General features: G+C 44.2%; 1 protein-coding gene across 7 annotated transcripts in view; it reads left to right on the top strand.

Moving 5' to 3' along the window:
- Positions 1 to 12,546, top strand: part of LOC124028940 (plasma membrane calcium-transporting ATPase 1-like) — a 176,117-nt gene that overhangs the window by 29,734 nt on the left and 133,837 nt on the right. The window contains exon 1 of one of the 7 annotated variants that reach the window (XM_046340843.1): positions 9,492 to 9,592. The exons of the other annotated variants lie outside the window; for them this stretch is intronic. The gene's annotated coding sequence lies outside the window, so the exon portion shown is untranslated. Of the gene's footprint in view, positions 1 to 9,491; positions 9,593 to 12,546 lie in introns of those variants that run through there. 7 annotated transcript variants of the gene reach the window in all.

The following is a 12,546-nucleotide window of genomic DNA, read 5'->3' as shown; positions in this document are numbered from 1 at the left end:
CTGGCTCAGCTCCCATGGGAGGGATCAGTCATTAATAGTTTGGGGGGTTGTAAGGGAACAGCCAGCTATGCCATGAGGTGCTGGAACTGGAAGGCTGATTGGTCTGCTGCTGGAAAAGTCACTGTCTAGGGTGTGGCCACAGACACTTTTGCTTAGTGGGAGGGGGTTTGGTGCAGTGTTTGTGTGTGAGAGTTGTGTCTGTGTGTCGGAGTGGGGGGTTGCTATTGGGTTGTGTCTGAGTGTTTTGAGAGAGAGGGAGAGACTACAGTATCAAGCGTTTCTAGGGGAAGGCTGCGCAGTCACTGCTTTAGTATGCAAGACAGGTGTGTCTGCAGAGGCAGGGAGAGAGTGGAGAGGCACGGAGGAAAGAGGGAGGAATGAGAGAGAGGGAAAGGGGACAGGGAGGTGTGAGGAGGAGCCTTCTAATCTCCTCTCATTCTCGTTCCCCCTTCTCTCATCCCTCTCTTCTCTCCATCTCTGAGCTCCATTTTCCACATCATTAGAATACAAACCCAGCTCTTGCTTCTCTTTTGAGCTTTTAACCTCTCCTTTCCTCTCATTTAAATTTAAGGTGCTTTATTAGCATGGGGAACCTATTTCTACATTGCCAAAAGCAAGTCAAATAGATAATAAACAAAAGTGAAATAAACTGTAAAAAATGAACAGTAAACATTACTCACAAAAGTTCCAAAGGAATATACTTTTCAAATGTCATTAGAATGGCGATATACAGTGTTGTAACGATGTGCAAATATTTAATGTAGAAAAGGGAAAATAAATCAACATAAATATGGGTGGTATATACAATAGTGTTTGTTTTTCACAGGTTGCCTTTTTCTTGGCAACAGGTCACACATCTGCCTGCTCTCTCTCCCTCTTTGAATTTACCAGTGTTTGTCTTCTGTTCACCCCCGTCTAATACCCTGACTGCTGATGGGTGGACAGAAGGGGTGTGTGTGTGCGCGTGTGCGTGTGGTGGGTTGTGGATGAATGATATCTCAGCTTGTCATTATTGAGCAGTAGCTGAGATCAGGATATGTGGAGGAGGAGATGTAGCAGAGCGGGTGGAGTAGAAGAGGGAAGAGGAGTGAAGGAAAGGAGGGGGAGAAAGAGAGGCGATAGGGAGCTGGTTAGGAGTTATCGACCGTTCCTCCCTCTTTCCACCCCTCCCTCTCTCGCTGATGCACTGACTCTAAAGGCTTTAAAAAAAGAAAACCCTCTCTCCATCACCGACCCAGCAACAGTTACTAACTCTGTGTTACTCCTGAGAGCTGCTGTCAGGTTAATAACTCTGTGTTACTCCTGAGAGCTGCTGTCAGGTTACTAACTCTGTGTTATTCCTGAGAGCTGCTGACAGGTTACTAACTCTGTGTTACTCCTGAGAGCTGCTGTCAGGTTACTAACTCTGTGTTACTCCTGAGAGCTGCTGTCAGGTTACTAACTCTGTGTTACTCCTGAGAGCTGCTGACAGGTTACTAACTCTGTGTTACTCCTGAGAGCTGCTGTCAGGTTACTAACTCTGTGTTACTCCTGAGAGCTGCTGACAGGTTACTAACTCTTTGTTACTCCTGAGAGCTGCTGACAGGTTACTAACTCTGTGTTACTCCTGAGAGCTGCTGACAGGTTACTAACTCTGTGTTACTCCTGAGAGCTGCTGTCAGGTTACTAACTCTGTGTTACTCCTGAGAGCTGCTGACAGGTTACTAACTCTGTGTTACTCCTGAGAGCTGCTGACAGGTTACTAACTCTGTGTTACTCCTGAGAGCTGCTGACAGGTTACTAACTCTGTGTTACTCCTGAGAGCTGCTGACAGGTTACTAACTCTGTGTTACTCCTGAGAGCTGCTGACAGGTTACTAACTCTGTGTTACTCCTGAGAGCTGCTGACAGGTTACTAACTCTGTGTTACTCCTGAGAGCTGCTGACAGGTTACTAACTCTGTGTTACTCCTGAGAGCTGCTGTCAGGTTACTAACTCTGTGTTACTCCTGAGAGCTGCTGACAGGTTACTAGTGTTGCTGCACTCCTCTTTTCTCTCTCTCTTCTCTTTTCTCTGTTTTGTTTTCTATCTGACATAAGGGTTCTGCTAGCGGTTAAGAGCGTTGGGCCAGTAAACAAAAGGTCACTGGTCAAATCCCCGAGCCAACTAGGTAACAAAATCTGTCTGTGCTCTTGAGCAAAGTACTTAACCCTAATTGCACCTCTAAGTCACTCTGGATAAGAGCGTCTGCTAAATTATTCAAATGTAAAAATTATTAGGATGCTTTAGTTTGTTTCATAGACTGGTTCTAGATTCAAGCAGTGATAGTCTGCTGTTATCTGTAGTATGTTGTCAGTTCATAGCATTATATTTGTTTTTTCTTTTACTAATGGTGGTAAAGTAGGTCAAAAACACTGGGCACAGGGTTCTCACAAGGTGCTTGAAGTTGGAACTCTGAAATGTACTGGAATACCTTGAAAAGCTGACTCTGAAATGTACTGGAATACCTTGAAAAGCTGACTCTGAAATGTACTGGAATACCTTGAAAAGCTGACATTTTCTCAAGTTGGTATTTGAAGAGTACTTGAATTAAAATGAGAGGAGACCAGAAAATGATCAAATATGTTAATTTGAAAAACATTAGAAACATGTATTGGTCTTCCAAATGTAATTTTCAGGTATACTACAGAGTTGAATCTCCTCACGTGTTCCGCACTCTGGTTGCCAGGCGAGCTTGCTCATTCCATCCACACTGGCACTCAGCAATGCAAGTACAGAACTGACTGATTAGAGCCAAACGTCCCATCGCTGGCTAAAATGCTGGGCAAATGTAGATTTAATCCTGGCAGGATATTGATGTTTATGAATGGGTTTTGCCAGACCCAACCAGGGATGTAGCGGTGGGTAAACGCTGTTTACGAACCTTTTTATTTGTAAAATAGCGTTTACTCACCTTTTTTATTTTGTTAATGATCATTTACTCACTTATTGCGTTCTCATGAGTGATTCTTGTATGCTCGTTATGTTCGCCTGCTACCCTGGATTTGCCTTTTTAGCAGCGCATTCATACACCACTCTGTCCAAAGGGAAACTTCGCCAACGACAGGCCGAGAGGTGAAACAAACTACCTCAGCCCAGACCTATAGTGGCAAGTGGCAGAGCGAATGCCGCTGAATAAAAAAAAAAAACATCCCTCGACTCCTGCTGTGTCAACAGACATCTCCCAAACAACAAAAAACCTGACTCTCGGAGAATGAGTGTACAACTAGTAAATTGTCACTGATATTTCTCCTTTCGGAAAAGCTGACCAAGACTCCATTTTGTTGATCCCTGCCTACAGACAGAAACTAAAACTAGAAGCTCCCGTGCTGAGGTCTGTTCAACGCTGGTCCGACCAATCTGATTCCACACACCAAGACTGCTTCCATCACGTGGACTGGGATATGTTTCGTATTGCATCAAACAACAACATTGACGAATACGCTGATTCGGTGAGCGAGTTCATTAGAACGTGCATTAAAGATGTCGTTCCCATAGCAACGATTAAAACATTCCCAAACCAGAAACCGTAGATTGATGGCAGCATTCGCGTGAAACTAAAAGCGCGAACCACTGCTTTTAATCAGGGCAAGGTGACCGGAAACATGACCGAATACAAACAGTGTAGCTATTCCCTCCGCAAGGCAATCAAACAAGCTAAGCGTCTAAGAGTATAGAGACAAAGTAGAATCTCAATTCAACGGCTCAGACACGAGGTATGTGGCAGGGTCTACAGTCAATCACGGACTACAAAAAGAAAACCAGCCCCGTCACGGACAAGGATGTCTTGCTCCCAGGCAGACTAAATAACTTTTTTGCCCGCTTTGAGGACAATACAGTGCCACTGGCACGGCCCGCAACCAAAACATGCAGACTCTCCTTCACTGCAGCCGACATGAGGAAAACATTTAAACGTGTCAACCCTCGCAAGGCTGCAGGCCCAGACGGCATCCCCAGCCGCGCCCTCAGAGCATGCGCAGACCAGCTGGCTGGTGTGTTTACGGACATATTCAATCAATCCCTATCCCAGTCTGTTGTTCCCACATGCTTCAAGAGGGCCACCATTGTTCCTGTTCCCAAGAAAGGTAAGGTAACTGAGCTAAACGACTACCGCCCCGTAGCACTCACTTCCGTCATCATGAAGTGCTTTGAGAGACTAGTCAAGGACCATATCACCTCCACCCTACCTGACACCCTAGACCCACTCCAATTTGCTTACCGCCCAAATAGGTCCACAGACGATGCAATCTCAACCACACTGCACACTGCCCTAACCCATCTGGACAAGAGGAATACCGATGTGAGAATGCTGTTCATCGACTACAGATCAGCATTTAACACCATAGTGCTAAATGCACAGGGCGGGGTCTCAACCCTGTGCAACCGGTTACTGGACTTCCTGACGGGCCGCCCCCAGGTGGTGAGGGTAAGCAACAACATCTCGCTGATCCTCAACACTGGGGCCCCAAAAGGGTGCGTTCTCAGCCCTCTCCTGTACTCCCTGTTCACCCACGACTGCGTGGCCACGCACGCTTCCAACTCAATCATCAAGTTTGCGGACGACACAACAGTGGTAGGCTTGATTACCAACAACGACGAGACAGCCTACAAGGAGGAGGTGAGGGCCCTTCGAGTGTGGTGTCAGGAAAATAACCTCGCACTCAACGTCAACAAAACTAAGGAGATGATTGTGGACTTCAGGAAACAGCAGAGGGAACACCCCCCATATCAACATCGATGGAACAGTAGTGGAGAGGGTAGCACGTTTTAAGTTCCTCGGCGTACACATCACAGACAAACTGAATTGGTCCACCCACACAGACAGCATCGTGAAGAAGGCGCAGCAGCGCCTCTTCAACCTCAGGAGGCTGAATAAATTTGGCTTGTCACCAAAAGCACTCACAAACTTCTACAGATGCACAATCGAGAGCATCCTGTCGGGCTGTATCACCGCCTGGTACAGCAACTGCTCCGCCCACAACCGTAAGGCTCTCCAGAGGGTAGTGAGGTCTGCACAACGCATCACCGGGGGCCCTCCAGGACACCTACACCACCCGATGTCACAGGAAGGACATAAAGATCATCAAGGACATCAACCACCCGAACCACTGCCTGTTCACCCCGCTATCATCCAGAAGGCGAGGTCAGTACAGGTGCATCAAAGCTGGGACCGAGAGACTGAAAAACAGCTTCTATCAAGGCCATCAGACTGTTAAACAGCCACCACTAACATTGAGTGGCTGCTGCCAACACACTGACTCAACTCCAGCCACTTTAATAATGGGAATTGATGGGAAATTATGTAAAATATATCACTAGCCACTTTAAACAATGCTACCTAATATAATGTTTACATACCCTACATTATTCATCTCATATGTATACGTATATACTGTACTCTATCATCTACTGCATCTTTATGTAATACATGTATCACTAGCCACTTTAACTATGCCACTTTGTTTACATACTCATCTCATATGTATATACTGTACTCAATACCATCTACTGCATCTTGCCTATGCCGCTCTGTACCATCACTCATTCATATATCTTTATGTACATATTATTTATCCCCTTACACTTGTGTGTATAAGGGAGTAGTTTTGGAATTGTTAGCCAGATTACTTGTTGGTTATTACTGCATTGTCAGAACTAGAAGCACAAGCATTTCGCTACACTCGCATTAACATCTGCTAACCATGTGTATGTGACAAATAAAATTTGATTTGATTCAGATGTCCAGGTATTTGGTTGTGGCGATATACTGCCTTCTGGTGGCGACTAGAAGCAATTGCATAATAGGAACTATTACAAATTGATGGTCCTTGAAAATAAATATTAGTGCTGGAAGAAGAACTTTAAAATCCTTGAATTTGACTTGCCACTGTCTATTCTATACGGACCCAGTGAACATTTAGATTCTTTTTTTTATCCTGCTTTTTGAACCTTTTAACGTTTTTTTATCAATGAGATGTGAGCTTTTTTTAAACTCGGAAATGTTTAGTACCTCTACATGTTCAGAGTGTGATAGCTCATTGTAATATCTCTACGCCAGGGGTTATGACACATTATGATGCCTGAAATCAATGTTTAGTACCTCTACATGTTCAGAGTGTGATAGCTCATTGTAATATCTCTACGCCAGGGGTTATGACACATTATGATGCCTGAAATCAAGCGTTACCACCATATAACCAGGCAGCTCTGTTCTGTCAAGCGTTACCACCATATAACCAGGCAGCTATGTCCTGTCAATGTCCTCTGTTGTCCTGGGGATGGCTAGAATAGAAGGTCAGTGTGAATATAGAATGGATTTACCTTGTTTACTTGGTGCGGCTGCTGCTTGGTTCACTGCCAACAAAACTCTCCACAACACTTTGTATTGAAGAGGCCTAAAACCAGAGAAAGTAAAATGAGAGAATAGTGAAATGGGAGTAGCAGTGTGTAACTGGGGAGTCACTAACCTTATATACACTTGACTTTCACTTAACACACTGCTTATTCTATGTTATTTATATGTACAGCACAGGAGGCTGCTGAGGGGAGGACTGCTCATAATAATGTCTGGAACGAAGCAAATGGAAACCATGTGTTTTTTGTTTTTAATAACATTCCATAAATTCTGCTCCAGATATTACCACAAGCCTGTCATCCCCAATTAAGGTGCCACCAACCTCCTGTGATGTACTGTAGTAATGCAGTGTGTGTATGTGTGTGTGTGTGTGTGTCCGCGTGCGTGCGCATACTTTGGGTAATTTAATAGCTTTTAGCTCTAATAGCCGTAAGCCTATTTGGTGCTGGTGCAGACATAGTTTACACACACACACACACACACACACACACACACACACACACACACACACACACACACACACACACACACACACACACACACACACACACACACACACACACACACACACACACACACACACACACACACACACAGAAATCTCGCCCGGGGCACAGTGGCCATGAATTTCTTCCGCTGGGCGATAGTAATCAGATAAAAAGCACAGTGCTCGGTCCAGAATGACAAAGTTCATCTATGAATCAGTAGTCTGCATCCCAAATGGTATTCTATTCCTTTACAGTGTACTTTTTTGGACTAGATGCCCATAGGGCTCTGGTCAAAAGTAGTGCACTATATACAGCATAGGGTGCCATTTGGGACACATATATTGTCATAGGAACAGATGTCTAACCCAGGGTTTTCCATACTTGGTCCTGTAATGTACAATACTTTCTGAATGTACTCTATGTAGGCTACTGAGCTTGTCTTACGTTTTCAGCACAGCCATTATTAAAAACTAAGTTCTTCCTTTAAAAGTTTATACCTTATGCCGCGATTGTTTGTGGTAGATGATGGTATATTGTGGTAAATTACGTCATTCTGGCAACAATTGCTGACATTTAAATAACGTGCCATAGAATTCTGCAGCACCCTGCAAGCTGTGCAGCAGTACACTGCAACTTTTAGAGGAAGAACCAGTGTATATTCTTAACACAGCGGTCAGCAACTTTTACCATTTGGAGTGCCAAGTTATCCTACCAGTTCTACTGATCTGCTTGCTGATGATTGATTTTCATATGAACGTTTTCGTGAAACCCGTTTCACTTCAGTTATAAAAGTCTTCAAATTTCAACATCTATTTGATGTGGTTAATCCAAATGATATCTAAATGAAAATGATCCAAATCTAAAAGTAACTTCTAGTGCCAATATGTAAAAATAGCCTACCTAAAGCCAACAAATAACAACATTGCTGCCAGCAGGTAGAAAATATCCTGATAAAAATGGTAATATCCTATAAATCACATTGGCTATGCATGGCCTCTCTGCAAGGAACTTGAAAAATGTTATCAAGTATTAAACTTGGTCTGGCCTGAAGCTCATGCTAGCAAACTTGCAATATTGTTTAAAATATTCTGGTACCTTAGAGTTTCCTGTGCCAGTGAGCGACAGACAGACACAGCTGTAGGCTATTTGCGCAGTCTATTTGATTTTTCAAATAGGTTATGTTGAGAAACTATTGTCATTCTCAATGGATGTAAAAACAGACGTTGTTTACTGTTTGAAGTGAAGTGAAGAAAAAACGACTTTGAGAAGCTCCACGGTGATGTTTAGTGAAGACAATCAAAAATAGCATCAGATCCCCAAATGGGCACATTTATAAGCCTACATTTGCGCGCAGGCCAGGTAGCCTAGGCCTAGTTGTATAAGATGGGGGAGAAAAAGAGGGCGAGAAAGCAGGGTAAAGGGAGAGGAGCAAGTGAGAAAAAGAGAGGGGGAGAAAGTGAGAATAAGGAAAGGAGAGAGCAGATTGTGTACCTAGTGTAGGTGGTCACATGGCCTTATGGCCTCTCTGCCTGTTGAGTCTGTCTACCTGCTGCACTCCCTCCCTTTCTATTCTACCTATCTTCCTCTCATTCTATCGTTCTTTCTACTTACTGTATCTACCTCTTGTTTTACCTCATCCCTACCTACCCTTTATGTCTATCTACGCTACCTGTTTTCTACTGCTCCTCTGTCCCCCTGTTCTCTCCTCCCTTCTACTTACTGTATCTACCTCTTGTTTTACCTCATCCCTACCTACCCTTTGTCTATCTACTCTACCTGTTTTCTACTGCTCCTCTGTCCCCCTGTTCTCTCCTCCCTTCTACTTACTGTATGGACCCTCTCACTGCTGTGGGCCTCATCTAGCTCCTCTCCCTCTCTATATTCATATCATTCCTCCTCCTTCACCCCCTCTCTCTTTTTCTATCCTTCTTTTTCACTTTCACCACTCCCTCCCTCTCTCTCTGTCTCTTTACTTCTCTCTCTGTCTCACTCTCTCTCACCCTCTTTCCTCCCACTCTTCCTCTAGTTGTCAAAGTGGGCTCTTCAGTAGTCTGGCAGCGTATTCTGATTAGAATGTAGTGATAATTACAGTGTAAGAGTGGTGAGTTAAGTGACAACAGGCCCAGTAGCAGAGCAGGGAGGAGAGGTGTGTGAAGTTAATCAAACACCCAGCCACGTTGTTAAAACAGAATGTCTTTAAAACACAGGGAAGGTACAGTATAAGTGCTAAAGGAGAGCTTTTACTGGTGTGGCCTTGTAGCCTTGTCCCTATGTAGTGTGTCTCTCCCAGCTATTTTAACACTCAGCAACAGGACTTTGGACCACAGGGTGTGGCACTGGTGTGTGTGTGTGTGTGTGTGTGTGTGTGTGTGTGTGTGTGTGTGTGTGTGTGTGTGTGTGTGTGTGTGTGTGTGTGTGTGTGTGTGTGTGTGTGTGTGTGTGTGTGTGTGTGTGTGTGTGTGTGTGTGTGTGTGTGTGTGTGTGTTGCAGTATAACATGGAGTGTGTTTTCTGTCTCATGCAGGGAGTGTATTTCTGCCCTCTGCTCTGTTGTGTGTATGTATGAATGAGGAAGTGGATTTAGTTGGCCACCTGCCTTGTATTTGTACTGCTCTCACTTCCTTCGCTCAGAGGGAATTCCTTAGTTAGTAGTAGATAGACACACTCAGCCTGTTCTCTGGCTATTCAATAATCTGCTCTCTCTCCCATATCCATCTACTTCTAGAAACTAAGGTATGATTTCCGCTCTCTCTCTCCCTACATTTCAATTTAAGGGTCTTTATTGGCATGGAAAACATATATGTTTACAAAGCAAGTGAAATAGATGATAAACAAAAGTGAAATAAACAATACATGTACAGTACACTCACAAAAGGTCCAACATTTCAAATGTAATATGTCTATATACAGTGTTGTAATGATGTGCAAAATAGTTCAAATACAAAAGGGAAAATAAATCAACATAAATATAGGTTATATTTACAATGGTGTTTGTTCTTTACTGGTTGTCCTTTTCTAGTGGCAACAGGTCACAAATCTTGCTGCTGTGATGTCACACTGGTATTTCACCCAATAGATATGAGAGTTATCAAAATTGGATTTGTTTTCAAATTATTTGTGGGTCTGTGTAATCTGAGGAAAATATGTCTCTAATATGGTCATACATTTGGTAGGAGGTTAGGAAGTACAGCTCAGTTTCCACCTCATTTTCTGGGCAGTGTGCACATAGCCTGTCTTCTCTTGAGAGCCAGGTCTGCCTTCGGTGGCATCTCTCAATAGCAAGGCTATGCTCACTGAGTCTGTACATAGTCAAAGATTTCCTTAATTTTGGGTCAGTCACAGTGGTCAGGTATTCTGCCAACAGTGTACTCTCTGTTTAGGGCCTCTCTCACTCCCGCGGTCTCTGTCTCTCTCCCCCTCCATGTTCTCTACTTTCGCCTCTTTTTTCCATCGCTGTGCCATAGGCTATAGTTTGGATGTATATTTAATCAGGTCATGTTACTACCAGAACAATGAGTGTTCTTCAGGGAATCTAGTGCTCCATAAAAAGCAACCGTACAGTACTGCAGAACGTTTGACAAAGGAACACAGTCCGTCAGTAAATGCACCGGTGCTTAGGCTCATTTCACTAATGAAATGACTATATTGGTAGATTAGCGTGCCAGTTGATTAGCTTGGCTTAATGAGCAGCTAGATCCTCGTCCATCGACACCAATAAACATTGCTTCTCCTCGTAGAGATGTGTCAGCGCACTGCGGTGGTGTTGTTCTCTCCGGTGATGGATGAAGGATATTTCATGTGGTTTATAGCAACGTGACAGTGAGAAACAAGAGGAGTCGATAAAAGTCATGTTTACAGCTGTCTTTCAGACTGCGTTTTAAAGCCAACATTACCTAAGTACTGTGGAGAGGAAGAGGGATGGATGGATGGATGGATGGATGGATGGATGGAGTGAAGGGTACAGAGGGAGAGGGTGAGATCAATACACACAGAGAGAGAAATGGAAACATATAGAAGAAATGGAGATGGGCCAGTGACTAGGGGACATTGTAGTGTACTTACTGTATGCTGTCTAAAAGCTCTGCTTGGACCCTTTGCTAATATTGGGAAGCCATTTAGTGGCCTCTAGGCGACTGCTGACATTTCCCAAGTCAATAGATTTAGTTTGGAAACAGTGCAGAGCATGCTCATGTGGCATTTACTCACTGTGACATTTACACACACGCGCACGCACACACACACTAGTTACATCAGGCTAATACATTTGTATACCAGATCAGCGATTCCTTTGCTGACAATACCTCCATGGAAACTTTAGAGGCAAGGTTGCTTCCCCTCTGTGGAAACAACACACACACACACACACACACACACACACACACACACACACACACACACACACACACAACACACACACACACACACACACACACACACACACACACACACACACACACACACACACTGTATAATTATTACTGGAGAGCAGTATAGATGGGCATCACATGAGGTTGGTGGCATCTTAATTAAGGAGGACAGGCTCGTAGTAAAGGCTGGAGTGGAATCTTAATTAGGGAGGACAGGCTCGTAGTAAAGGCTGGAGTGGAATCTTAATTAGGGAGGACAGGCTCGTAGTAAAGGCTGGAGTGGAATCTTAATTAGGGAGGACAGGCTCGTAGTAAAGGCTGGAGTGGAATCTTAATTAGGGAGGACAGGCTCGAAGTAAAGGCTGGAGTGGAATCTTAATTAGGGAGGACAGGCTCGTAGTAAAGGCTGGAGTGGAATCGGTGGAACGGTATCATACATCAACACATGGTTCCATTCTGGCCATTATTACCAAACGTCCTCCCATCAGCAGCCTCCTGTGTTGGGCATTCAGTTTGAGTGGTAAGCAGTACATAGATTGGGGTTGGTTCATTCTAAGTGAGGAGAGGTAAATTATCATGATGGTTGTTCTCTGGCCAGCTGGTTCAGTGAAAGGCCCGAGGAGACTTTTCCAGGTCAGCTAGTCATGGTGGCTTGGCTACGCTGGCTCAGTTGTTGTCAGGAAGAGGTTAAATCAGTGTAATTGTGCTAACTCTGGTGTTCTATGTTCCAGACAAGAGGATTTTAATCCAATCTAAGTGTTTTAAATTGTAATTTTGTTTTGTCATTTAGCAGACACTCTTATCCAGAGCAACTTACAAGAGCAATTTCATAAGGGCATATCGACAAATTTTTCACCTAGTCGGCTATGAGATTCGAACCAGCAGCCTTTCAGTTACTGGCCCAACGTTCTTCACTGCTAGGCTACCATCACTGTACACTGCAACTAGATTATATATACAAAGGTATGTGGACACCCCATTAAATTGCTGTTGCTGACAGGTTTGTAAAATTGAGCAGACAGTCATGTAATCTCCATAGGCAAACTTTGGCAGTAGAATGGCCCGTCCTGAAGAGCTCAGTGACTTTCAACGTGGCACTGTCATAGGGATGCCACCTTTCCAACAAGTCAGGTCATTACATTTCTGCCCTTCTAGATCTGCCCCAGTCAACTGTAAGTGCTGTTATTGTGAAGTGGAAACATCTAGGAGCAACAATGGCTCAGCCGCGAAGTGGTAGGCCACACAAGCTCACAGAACGGGATCGCCGGGTACTGAAGCGCGTAGCGTTGCAATACTCACTGCTGAGTTCCAAACTGCATC

Source organism: Oncorhynchus gorbuscha, linkage group LG03 (genome assembly GCF_021184085.1).
Source record: "Oncorhynchus gorbuscha isolate QuinsamMale2020 ecotype Even-year linkage group LG03, OgorEven_v1.0, whole genome shotgun sequence".
NCBI classification, from domain to species: Eukaryota; Metazoa; Chordata; class Actinopteri; order Salmoniformes; family Salmonidae; genus Oncorhynchus; species Oncorhynchus gorbuscha.
This window is presented reverse-complemented; position numbering and strand designations above follow the sequence as displayed.